This window comes from Anomaloglossus baeobatrachus, chromosome 4 (assembly GCF_048569485.1).
Source record: "Anomaloglossus baeobatrachus isolate aAnoBae1 chromosome 4, aAnoBae1.hap1, whole genome shotgun sequence".
In the NCBI taxonomy this organism is placed as follows: Eukaryota; Metazoa; Chordata; class Amphibia; order Anura; family Aromobatidae; genus Anomaloglossus; species Anomaloglossus baeobatrachus.
Window position 1 is genome coordinate 5514214 of NC_134356.1, and position 13052 is coordinate 5527265.

Here is a 13052-nt window from a genome sequence, read left to right on the forward strand (position 1 = left end):
GCGTCTCCTATGTGATGTATATACAGCAGTCCCAGCGTCTCCTGTGTGGTGTATATACAGCAGTCCCAGTGTCTCCTATGTGATGTATATACAGCAGTGCCAGCGTCTCCTATGTGTTGTATATACAGCAGTCCCAGCGTCTCCTATGTGATGTATATACAGCAGTCCCAGTGTTCCCTATGTGATGTATATACAGCAGTCCCAGTGTCCCCTATGTGATGTATATACAGCAGTCCCAGCGTCTCCTATGTGTTGTATATACAGCAGTCCCAGCGTCTCCTATGTGATGTATATACAGCAGTCTCAGCGTCTCCTATGTGATGTATATACAGCAGTTCCAGCGTCTCCTATGTGATGTATATACAGCAGTCCCAGTGTCTCCTATGGGATGTATATACAGCAGTCCCAGCGTCTCCTATGTGATGTATATGCCCCCAGCCCCTCCTGTGATGTATGTACAGCAGTCCCAGTGTCAGTTGTGATGTATATGATTTACCAATCTTATTATCACAAAGAGTTGACTGCTCCAGACCGAGACAATCCCGGAAAAGCCGTTGTGAGAAGAAACATGATTAGTATCACCAAACCTCACCTCCGCACCACAGAGAAGCCGCTCCATGCACCACAATAGGGCGAGGTAATTAATTGCTTGACCAAATATAGCCGGGTAATTTTCACACTGATAATTTTGTGCGGCCCCCGATGGTTGGTAGAAATTTCCAGATGGCCCCCGGCAGTGAAAAGGTCCCCACCCCTGACTTGCTGGATTATTGTCCTCCTCACTCAGTGAAGCAGAGCAATCAGGGGATCTAGTGGCTCTCTATTTTCTTTCCTTTTCTTCATTTCTTGGTAGTTTTCTTGTCTGGTGATCTCTCCGCTATCACCAGGTGATCCATTGCTTTTCTCAGTTCTTACCATTTTCTTCTAGTTGAATCAGTGATCTAATGCTCTTGCCTGGTGATCTGGTGATCTGCTGTTCCTCCCCAGTGATCCAGTGATACAATATCTTTCTCAGTTCTTGCTGGTTTAGACTGAAGATCAGCTGGATTGCCGGAAATCAGATCCTGTTTTTTTTATACATAATGATATCTGAGGAGTAAAGAATAATAAGAATCATGCAGAATGCTGCAGAAAGAAGTCAAAATGGGGAGATTATCCGTAAGGAGTCATAGGGGTGTGACTATCTGTGAAGAGTCCAAGGGGAGGGTCTCTGTGAAGAGTCCAAGGGGAGAGACTATCTCTGAAGAGTCCAAGGGGAGAGACTTTCTCTGAAGAGTCCAAGGGGAAGGACTATCTCTGAAGATTCCATGGGGAAGGACTATCTATGAAGAATCTAATGGGTGTGACTATCTGTGAAGAGTCCAAGGGGAGGGACTATCTATGAAGAATCTAATGGGTGTGACTATCTGTGAAGAGTCCAAGGGGAGGGACTATCTATGAAGAATCTAATGGGTGTGACTATCTGTGAAGAGTCCAAGGGGAGGGACTATCTATGAAGAATCTAATGGGTGTGACTATCTGTGAAGAGTCCAAGGGGAGGGACTATCTATGAAGAATCTAATGGGTGTGACTATCTGTGAAGAGTCCAAGGGGAGGGACTATCTATGAAGAATCTAATGGGTGTGACTATCTGTGAAGAGTCCAAGGGGAGGGACTATCTATGAAGAATCTAATGGGTGTGACTATCTGTGAAGAGTCCAAGGGGAGGGACTATCTATGAAGAATCTAATGGGTGTGACTATCTGTGAAGAGTCCAAGGGGAGGGACTATCTATGAAGAATCTAATGGGTGTGACTATCTGTGAAGAGTCCAAGGGGAGGGACTATCTATGAAGAATCTAATGGGTGTGACTATCTGTGAAGAGTCCAAGGGGAGGGACTATCTATGAAGAATCTAATGGGTGTGACTATCTGTGAAGAGTCCAAGGGGAGGGACTATCTATGAAGAATCTAATGGGTGTGACTATCTGTGAAGAGTCCAAGGGGAGGGACTATCTATGAAGAATCTAATGGGTGTGACTATCTGTGAAGAGTCCAAGGGGAGGGACTATCTATGAAGAATCTAATGGGTGTGACTATCTGTGAAGAGTCCAAGGGGAGAGACTATCTCTGAAGAGTCCAAGGGGAAGGACTATGTGAAGATTCCATGGGGATGGACTATCTATGAAGAATCTAATGGGTGTGACTATCTGTGAAGAGTCCAAGGGGAGGGACTATGTGAAGATTCCATGGGGATGGACTATCTATGAAGAATCTAATGGGTGTGACTATCTGTGAAGAGTCCAAGGGGAGGGACTATGTGAAGATTCCATGGGGATGGACTATCTATGAAGAATCTAATGGGTGTGACTATCTGTGAAGAGTCCAAGTGGTGTGACTATTTATGAAGCGTCCTAGGGGTGTGGCTTTTTCTATTTTTCCAAATGAGTGCCCCGGGCGTGTATTTCAGAATACATCACCGTCTCCATCTTGATCTAAATTTATTGCTTTAGGCAATTATAATGACTGCTACATAGAAATGACAAGGAGAAAACGATTCACAGTCAGCCCCTCATCTTCCCCCTGACCGTCAGCCCCTCATGGACAGCCCATTCATGGTCAGCCCCTCACGGTCAGCCCCTCACGGTCAGCCCCTCACGGTCAGCCCCCTCATGGTCAGCCGCCTCATGGTCAGCCCCTCATGGTCAGCCCCTCATGGACAGCCCCTCATAGTCAGCATTCTCACCTGTCAGCCCCTCATGGTCAGCCCCCTCATGGTCAGCCCCTTCATGGTCAGCCCCCTCATGGTCAGCCCCTCATGGTCAGTATTCTCACTGTCAGCCACTCACGGTCAGCCCCTCATGGTCAGCCCCTCACGGTCAGCTCCCTCATGGTCAGCCCCTCACGGTCAGCTCCCTCATGGTCAGCCCCTCATGGTCAGCCCCTCACAGTCAGCCCCTCATGGTCAGCCCCCTCATGGTCAGCCCCTCATGGTCAGCCCCTCATCGTCAGCCCCTCATGGTCAGCCCCTCATCGTCAGCCCCTCATCGTCAGCCCCTCATGGTCAGCCCCCTTTTGGTCAGCCCCCTCATGGTCAGCCCCTCACAGTCAGCCCTTCATGGTGAGCCCCTCATGGTCAGCCCCCTCATGGTCAGCCCCTCATGGTGAGCCCCTCATGCTCAGCCTCTCATGGTCAGCCCCTCACGGTTAGCCCCTGATGGACAGCCCCTCATGGTCAGCCCCCTCATGGTGAGCCCCTCATGGTCAGCCCCTCACAGTCAGCCCTTCATGGTGAGCCCCTCATGGTCAGCCCCCTCATGGTCAGCCCCTCATGGTGAGCCCCTCATGCTCAGCCCCTCATGGTCAGCCCCTCACGGTTAGCCCCTGATGGACAGCCCCTCATGGTCAGCCTTCTCATGGTGAGCCCCTCATGGTCAGCCCCTCATGGTCAGCCCCCTCATGGTCAGCCCCCTCATGGTCAGCCCCTCATGCTCAGCCCCTCATGGTCAGCCCCTCACGGTTAGCCCCTGATGGACAGCCCCTCATGGTCAGCCCTTCACGGTCAGCCCCTCATGGTCAGCCCCCTCATGGTCAGCCCCTCATGGTCAGCCCCTCACGGTCAGCCCCCTCATGGTCAGCCCCCTCATGGTCAGCCCCTCATGGTCAGCCCCCTCATGGTCAGTCCCCTCATGGTCAGCCCCCTCATGGTGAGCCCCTCATGGTCAGCCCTTCACGGTCAGCCCCTCATGATCAGCCCCCTCATGGTCAGCCCCTCATGGTCAGCCCCTCACGGTCAGCCCCTCACGGTTAGCCCCTGATGGACAGCCCCTCATAGACAGCCCCCTCATGGTCAGCCCCCTCATGGTCAGCCCCTCATGGTCAGCCCCTCATGGTCAGCCCCCTCAATGATGTATTACAGAAAGGGGGCCCCTAATGACTATTCATATAAAAGCCGTCAGTCGGATCCAGTGAGCCTTATATTCTCTTATCATTGGGATCTGTGTGAAAACTTTAAAAACATTTTTTAGTGATCAGATCACAGATCCGTGTAACAATAATAAAAAAGAAAACAATATATACAGTATGTTATTAAAATAAAAAATAGTAAATTATTGCAAAAATATTAAAATAGGAATTAAAATTAAAACATTTAATGTGCAATGATTGAGTGAATCAGTAATGAGCAGTAAAAATGAAGTGATACATTTTGGAAATATATTAGTCATAAAAAAATACAATAAACTAAAACATCATCACAAAATTCCTAAAATTAATAGTAATAAAATAGCAAAAAAAAAAACAAAAGAAAGAAATAACAGTGAAAGGCGCATAATCTGCGGAAAATGCTGCATTTCTTGGATTTCACGGACGAGTTCCTGGAAAATTTGCAGATGAGAATTCTGAAAACAATTAGTTTATTAGGCGATTTCTTAAAATATAATAAATAAAAAAAGGCGAATAATTATTTTTTAACACGTTCCTTTTACTTGTTTACAGAACATCAACAATTTGTGTAAATCCAATTCTCTGCCTTCAACACGGGCCGCGGTTTGTCATTGTGAGGATGAGGCCTGCGGCGGCGGCGGCGGCGGGGCGGCTGCGTTCTGGCGCTCCACCTTGCACAATGTCGCGCTCGCTGTTAATGCCGCTGACGCTCTTTTGTTATCTGTGTATAAAGTGTTTAATTGCTTTTTAAATTTAGGTCCAAAGTAACACATCCGGCGGCGCTGTGACGACAGACGCCTTCACGAGTGTGCACAGCGGCCTGACATGGTGAAAACGCACGGGTCACATGGCTGAGCGCTCAGCCCCAGGGGATAATGAAGGGTCCCAACTACTGGGAGAAGCGGAGCCCCTGACACCAGATCAGCCGACAATGGGGGAATGAAGCAATCTGCCTCCCCTGAGCAGGCACTGGACAGGCAGGGAATGCCCGGAGATCGCAGCTCTGAAGGCGGCGGATCTTTTCTTTCCTCACCTGGATGTCAGCTCTGCAGTCACTTCACCTTTTTGATGAAATAGCAGCTGGAAATGAAGCATCAAAGGAAGCAACTAAAGCAGGGAAATCCCGATACCGATTCTATAGAAATAAAAATAATCACAAGATTAGATGAGAAGGCTGATAACAGCGAGAATAAGGACAACACAGATGATGGTGAAAATAGTGACGGTGATGAAGGAGCAGACGGGAATCAGTGACTGATGACATGGACGACACGGAGGCTAGTGATGAAAGGCAGGAAACCAGTGATCAAAGGCGAGAAACCAGTGATCAAAGGCGAGAAACCAGTGATCAAAGCCGAGAAACCAGTGATCAAAGGCGGGAAACCAGTGATCAAAGGCGAGAAACCAGTGATCAAAGGTGAAAAACCAGTGATCAAAGGCAGGAAACCAGTGATCAAAGGTGAAAAACCAGTGATCAAAGGCGGGAAACCAGTGATCAAAGGTGAAAAACCAGTGATCAAAGGCGGGAAACCAGTGATCAAAGCCGAGAAACCAGTGATCAAAGGTGAGAAACCAGTGATCAAAGGTGAGAAACCAGTGATCAAAGGCGGGAAACCAGTGATCAAAGCCGAGAAACCAGTGATCAAAGGCGAGAAACCAGTGATCAAAGGTGAGAAACCAGTGATCAAAGGAAGGAAACTAGTGATCAAAGGCAGGAAACCAGTGATCAAAGCCGAGAAACCAGTGATCAAAGGCGAGAAACCAGTGATCAAAGGAGGGAAACCAGTGATCAAAGGTGAGAAACCAGTGATCAAAGGCGAGAAACCAGTGATCAAAGGCGAGAAACCAGTGATCAAAGGCGAGAAACCAGTGATCAAAGGAGGGAAATCAGTGATCAAAGGCGAGAAACCAGTGATCAAAGGAGGGAAATCAGTGATCAAAGGCGGGAAACCAGTGATCAAAGGCGAGAAACTAGTGATCAAAGGTGAGAAACCAGTGATCAAAGGTGAGAAACCAGTGATCAAAGGAGGGAAATCAGTGATCAAAGGCGGGAAACCAGTGATCAAAGGCGAGAAACCAGTGATCAAAGGTGAGAAACCAGTGATCAAAGGTGAGAAACCAGTGATCAAAGGCGAGAAACCAGTGATCAAAGGCGAGAAACCAGTGATCAAAGGAGGGAAATCAGTGATCAAAGGCGGGAAACCAGTGATCAAAGGCGAGAAACCAGTGATCAAAGGCGAGAAACCAGTGATCAAAGGAGGGAAATCAGTGATCAAAGGCGGGAAACCAGTGATCAAAGGCGAGAAACCAGTGATCAAAGGTGAGAAACCAGTGATCAAAGGTGAGAAACCAGTGATCAAAGGTGAGAAACCAGTGATCAAAGGCGGGAAACCAGTGATCAAAGGCGGGAAACCAGTGATCAACGGCGAGAAACCAGTGATCAAAGGCGAGAAACCAGTGATCAAAGGTGAGAAACCAGTGATCAAAAGAGGGAAATCAGTGATCAAAGGCGGGAAACCAGTGATCAAAGGCGAGAAACCAGTGATCAAAGGTGAGAAACCAGTAATGAAAGGTGAGAAACCAGTGATGAAAGGCAGGAAACCTGTGATCAAAGGTGAAAAACCAGTGATCAAAGGCGGGAAACCAGTGATCAAAGGCGGGAAACCAGTGATCAAAGGCGAGAAACCAGTGATCAAAGGCGAGAAACCAGTGATCAAAGGAGGGAAATCAGTGATCAAAGGCGGGAAACCAGTGATCAAAGGCGAGAAACCAGTGATCAAAGGCGAGAAACCAGTGATCAAAGGAGGGAAATCAGTGATCAAAGGTGAGAAACCAGTGATCAAAGGCGAGAAACTAGTGATCAAAGGCTGGGAAACCAGTGATCAAAGGTGAGAAACCAGTGATCAAAGGTGAGAAACCAGTGATCAAAGGTGAAAAAACAGTGATCAAAGGCGAGAAACCAGTGATCAAAGGTGAGAAACCAGTGATCAAAGGTGAGAAACCAGTGATCAAAGGCGAGAAACCAGTGATCAAAGGCGAGAAACCAGTGATCAAAGGCGGGAAACTAGTGATCAAAGGTGAAAAACCAGTGATCAAAGGCGGGAAACCAGTGGTCAAAGGCGGGAAACCAGTGATCAAAGGAGGGAAATCAGTGATCAAAGGAGGGAAACCAGTGACCAAAGGTGAGAAAACAGTGATCAAAGGTGAGAAACCAGTGATCAAAGGTGAGAAACCAGTGATCAAAGGAGGGAAATCAGTGATCAAAGGCAAGAAACCAGTGATCAAAGGCAGGAAAGCAGTGATCAAAGGTGAAAAACCAGTGATCAAAGGAGGGAAACCAGTGATCAAAGGTGAGAAACCAGTGATCAAAGGCGAGAAACCAGTGATCAAAGGCGAGAAACCAGTGATCAAAGGCGAGAAACCAGTGATCAAAGGAGGGAAATCAGTGATCAAAGGCGGGAAACCAGTGATCAAAGGTGAGAAACCAGTGATCAAAGGTGAGAAACCAGTGATCAAAGGCGAGAAACCAGTGATCAAAGGCGAGAAACCAGTGATCAAAGGAGGGAAATCAGTAATGAAAGGTGAGAAACCAGTGATGAAAGGCAGGAAACCTGTGATCAAAGGTGAAAAACCAGTGATCAAAGGCGGGAAACCAGTGATCAAAGGCGAGAAACCAGTGATCAAAGGCGAGAAACCAGTGATCAAAGGAGGGAAATCAGTGATCAAAGGCGGGAAACCAGTGATCAAAGGCGAGAAACCAGTGATCAAAGGCGAGAAACCAGTGATCAAAGGAGGGAAATCAGTGATCAAAGGTGAGAAACCAGTGATCAAAGGTGAGAAACCAGTGATCAAAGGTGAGAAACCAGTGATCAAAGGCGGGAAACCAGTGATCAAAGGCGGGAAACCAGTGATCAACGGCGAGAAACCAGTGATCAAAGGTGAGAAACCAGTGATCAAAGGTGAGAAACCAGTGATCAAAGGCGAGAAACCAGTGATCAAAGGCGAGAAATCAGTGATCAAAGGCGAGAAACCAGTGATCAAAGGTGAGAAACCAGTGATCAAAGGAGGGAAATCAGTGATCAAAGGCGGGAAACCAGTGATCAAAGGCGAGAAACCAGTGATCAAAGGCGGGAAACCAGTGATCAAAGGCGAGAAACCAGTGATCAAAGGCGAGAAACCAGTGATCAAAGGAGGGAAATCAGTGATCAAAGGCGGGAAACCAGTGATCAAAGGCGGGAAACCAGTGATCAAAGGCGAGAAACCAGTGATCAAAGGCGAGAAACCAGTGATCAAAGGAGGGAAATCAGTGATCAAAGGTGAGAAACCAGTGATCAAAGGTGAGAAACCAGTGATCAAAGGTGAGAAACCAGTGATCAAAGGTGAGAAACCAGTGATCAAAGGTGAGAAACCAGTGATCAAAGGTGAGAAACCAGTGATCAAAGGTGAGAAACCAGTGATCAAAGGTGAGAAACCAGTGATCAAAGGCGGGAAACCAGTGATCAAAGGCGGGAAACCAGTGATCAACGGCGAGAAACCAGTGATCAAAGGTGAGAAACCAGTGATCAAAGGTGAGAAACCAGTGATCAAAGGTGAGAAACCAGTGATTTAAGGCGAGAAACCAGTGATCAAAGGTGAGAAACCAGTGATCAAAGGTGAGAAACCAGTGATCAAAGGTGAGAAACCAGTGATCAAAGGCGAGAAACCAGTGATCAAAGGCGAGAAACCAGTGATCAAAGGCGGGAAACTAGTGATCAAAGGTGAAAAACCAGTGATCAAAGGCGGGAAACCAGTGGTCAAAGGCGGGAAACCAGTGATCAAAGGAGGGAAATCAGTGATCAAAGGCGGGAAACCAGTGATCAAAGGAGGGAAACCAGTGATCAAAGGAGGGAAATCAGTGATCAAAGGCGAGAAACCAGTGATCAAAGGCGAGAAACCAGTGATCAAAGGAGGGAAATCAGTGATCAAAGGCGGGAAACCAGTGATCAAAGGTGAGAAACCAGTGATCAAAGGCGAGAAACCAGTGATCAAAGGCGAGAAACCAGTGATCAAAGGAGGGAAATCAGTAATGAAAGGTGAGAAACCAGTGATGAAAGGCAGGAAACCTGTGATCAAAGGTGAAAAACCAGTGATCAAAGGCGGGAAACCAGTGATCAAAGGCGAGAAACCAGTGATCAAAGGCGAGAAACCAGTGATCAAAGGAGGGAAATCAGTGATCAAAGGCGGGAAACCAGTGATCAAAGGCGAGAAACCAGTGATCAAAGGCGAGAAACCAGTGATCAAAGGAGGGAAATCAGTGATCAAAGGTGAGAAACCAGTGATCAAAGGTGAGAAACCAGTGATCAAAGGTGAGAAACCAGTGATCAAAGGCGGGAAACCAGTGATCAAAGGCGGGAAACCAGTGATCAACGGCGAGAAACCAGTGATCAAAGGTGAGAAACCAGTGATCAAAGGTGAGAAACCAGTGATCAAAGGCGAGAAACCAGTGATCAAAGGCGAGAAACCAGTGATCAAAGGCGAGAAACCAGTGATCAAAGGTGAGAAACCAGTGATCAAAGGAGGGAAATCAGTGATCAAAGGCGGGAAACCAGTGATCAAAGGCGAGAAACCAGTGATCAAAGGCGGGAAACCAGTGATCAAAGGCGAGAAACCAGTGATCAAAGGCGAGAAACCAGTGATCAAAGGAGGGAAATCAGTGATCAAAGGTGAGAAACCAGTGATCAAAGGTGAGAAACCAGTGATCAAAGGCGAGAAACCAGTGATCAAAGGCGAGAAACCAGTGATCAAAGGAGGGAAATCAGTGATCAAAGGCGGGAAACCAGTGATCAAAGGAGGGAAATCAGTGATCAAAGGAGGGAAACCAGTGACCAAAGGTGAGAAAACAGTGATCAAAGGTGAGAAACCAGTGATCAAAGGTGAGAAACCAGTGATCAAAGGAGGGAAATCAGTGATCAAAGGCAAGAAACCAGTGATCAAAGGCAGGAAAGCAGTGATCAAAGGTGAAAAACCAGTGATCAAAGGAGGGAAACCAGTGATCAAAGGTGAGAAACCAGTGATCAAAGGCGAGAAACCAGTGATCAAAGGCGAGAAACCAGTGATCAAAGGCGAGAAACCAGTGATCAAAGGTGAGAAACCAGTGATCAAAGGCGAGAAACCAGTGATCAAAGGCGGGAAACCAGTGATCAAAGGCGGGAAACCAGTGATCAAAGGTGAGAAACCAGTGATCAAAGGAGGGAAATCAGTGATCAAAGGCGGGAAACCAGTGATCAAAGGCAGGAAAGCAGTGATCAAAGGCGAGAAACCAGTGATCAAATGTGATAAAACAGTGATCAAAGGCAGGAAACTAAGGATCAAAGGCGAGAAACCAATGATCAAAGGCGATAAACCAGTGATCAAAGGCGAGAAACTAGTGATCAAAGGAGGGAAACCAGTGATCAAAAGCGAGAAACCAGTGATCAAAAGCGAGAAACCAGTGATCAATGGCGGGAAACCAGTGATCAAAGGAGAGAAACCAGTGATCAAAGGCAGGAAACTAGTGATCAAAGGAGAGAAACCTGTGATCAAAGGCAGGAAACCAGTGATCAAAGGCGAGAAACCAGTGATCAAAGGCGGGAAACCAATGATCAAAGGCGGGAAACCAGTGATCAAAGGTGAGAAGCCAGTGATCAAAGGTGAGAAACCAGTGATCAAAGGCGGGAAACCAGTGATCAAAGGCGGGAAACCAGTGATCAAAGGCGGGAAACCAGTGATCAAAGGCGATAAACCAGTGACCAAAGGTGAGAAACCAGTGATCAAAGGCGGGAAACCAGTGATCAAAGGCAGGAAAACAGTGATCAAAGGCGGGAAACCAGTGATCAAAGGCGGGAAACCAGTGATCAAAGGCGAGAAACCAGTGATCAAAGGTGAGAAACCAGTGATCAAAGGAGGGAAATCAGTGATCAAAGGCAGGAAAGCAGTGATCAAAGGCGAGAAACCAGTGATCAAAGGCAGGAAAGCAGTGATCAAAGGCGAGAAACCAGTGATCAAAGGTGATAAAACAGTGATCAAAGGCAGGAAACTAAGGATCAAAGGCGAGAAACCAATGATCAAAGGCGAGAAACCAGTGATCAAAGGCGAGAAACTAGTGATCAAAGGAGGGAAACCAGTGATCAAAAGCGAGAAACCAGTGATCAAAAGCGAGAAACCAGTGATCAAAGGAGAGAAACCTGTGATGAAAGGCAGGAAACCAGTGATCAAAGGAGAGAAACCTGTGATCAAAGGCAGGAAACCAGTGATCAAAGGTGAGACACCAGTGATCAAAGGTGAGAAACCAGTGATCAAAGGCGAGAAACTAGTGATCAAAGGCTGGGAAACCAGTGATCAAAGGTGAGAAACCAGTGATCAAAGGTGAGAAACCAGTGATCAAAGGTGAAAAAACAGTGATCAAAGGCGAGAAACCAGTGATCAAAGGCAGGAAAGCAGTGATCAAAGGCGAGAAACCAGTGATCAAATGTGATAAAACAGTGATCAAAGGCAGGAAACTAAGGATCAAAGGCGAGAAACCAATGATCAAAGGCGAGAAACCAGTGATCAAAGGCGAGAAACTAGTGATCAAAGGAGGGAAACCAGTAATCAGAGGAGTTAAACCAGTGATCAAAGGAGGGAAACCAGTGATCAAAAGCGAGAAACCAGTGATCAAAAGCGAGAAACCAGTGATCAATGGCGGGAAACCAGTGATCAAAGGAGAGAAACCAGTGATCAAAGGCAGGAAACTAGTGATCAAAGGAGAGAAACCTGTGATCAAAGGCAGGAAACCAGTGATCAAAGGCGAGAAACCAGTGATCTAAGGCAGGAAAACAGTGATCAAAGGCGGGAAACCAGTGATCAAAGGCGGGAAACCAGTGATCAAAGGCGAGAAACCAGTGATCAAAGGTGAGAAACCAGTGATCAAAGGAGGGAAATCAGTGATCAAAGGAGGGAAACCAGTGATCAAAGGCAGGAAAGCAGTGATCAAAGGCGAGAAACCAGTGATCAAAGGCAGGAAAGCAGTGATCAAAGGCGAGAAACCAGTGATCAAAGGTGATAAAACAGTGATCAAAGGCAGGAAACTAAGGATCAAAGGCGAGAAACCAATGATCAAAGGCGAGAAACCAGTGATCAAAGGCGAGAAACTAGTGATCAAAGGAGGGAAACCAGTGATCAAAAGCGAGAAACCAGTGATCAAAAGCGAGAAACCAGTGATCAATGGCGGGAAACCAGTGATCAAAGGAGAGAAACCTGTGATCAAAGGCAGGAAACCAGTGATCAAAGGAGAGAAACCTGTGATCAAAGGCAGGAAACCAGTGATCAAAGGCGAGAAACCAGTGATCAAAGGCGGGAAACCAATGATCAAAGGCGGGAAACCAGTGATCAAAGGTGAGAAACCAGTGATCAAAGGTGAGAAACCAGTGATCAAAGGCGGGAAACCAGTGATCAAAGGCGGGAAACCAGTGATCAAAGGCGGGAAACCAGTGATCAAAGGCGATAAACCAGTGACCAAAGGTGAGAAACCAGTGATCAAAAGCAGGAAAACAGTGATCAAAGGCGGGAAACCAGTGATCAAAGGCGGGAAACCAGTGACCAAAGGTGAGAAACCAGTGATCCAAAGAGGGAAACCAGTGATCCAAAGAGGGAAACCAATGATCATAAGAGGGAAACCAGTGATCAAAGGCTGAAAATCAGTGATTAAAGGAGGAAAACCAGTGATCAAAGGAGAGAAACCAGTGATCAAAAAAGGGAAACCAGTGATTAAATTAGGGAAACCAGTGATCAAAGGAAGAAAAGGAGGGAATCCAGTGATTAAAGGAGGGAGACCAGTGATAAAAGGCAGGAAACCAGTGATCAAAGGTGAGAAACCAATTACCAAAGGTGAGAAACCAGTGATCAAAGGCGAGAAACCAGTGATCAAAGGCAGGAAACTAGTGAGCAAAGGAGGAAAACCAGTGATAAAAGGCAGGAAACTAGTGAACAACGGAGGGAAACCAATGATCAAAAGCAGGAAACCAGTGATCAAAGGAGGGATACCAGTGATCAAAGGAGGGAAACCAGTGATCAAAGGAGGAAACCAGTGATCAAAGGAGGGAAACCAGTGATCAAAGGAGGGAAACCAGTGAT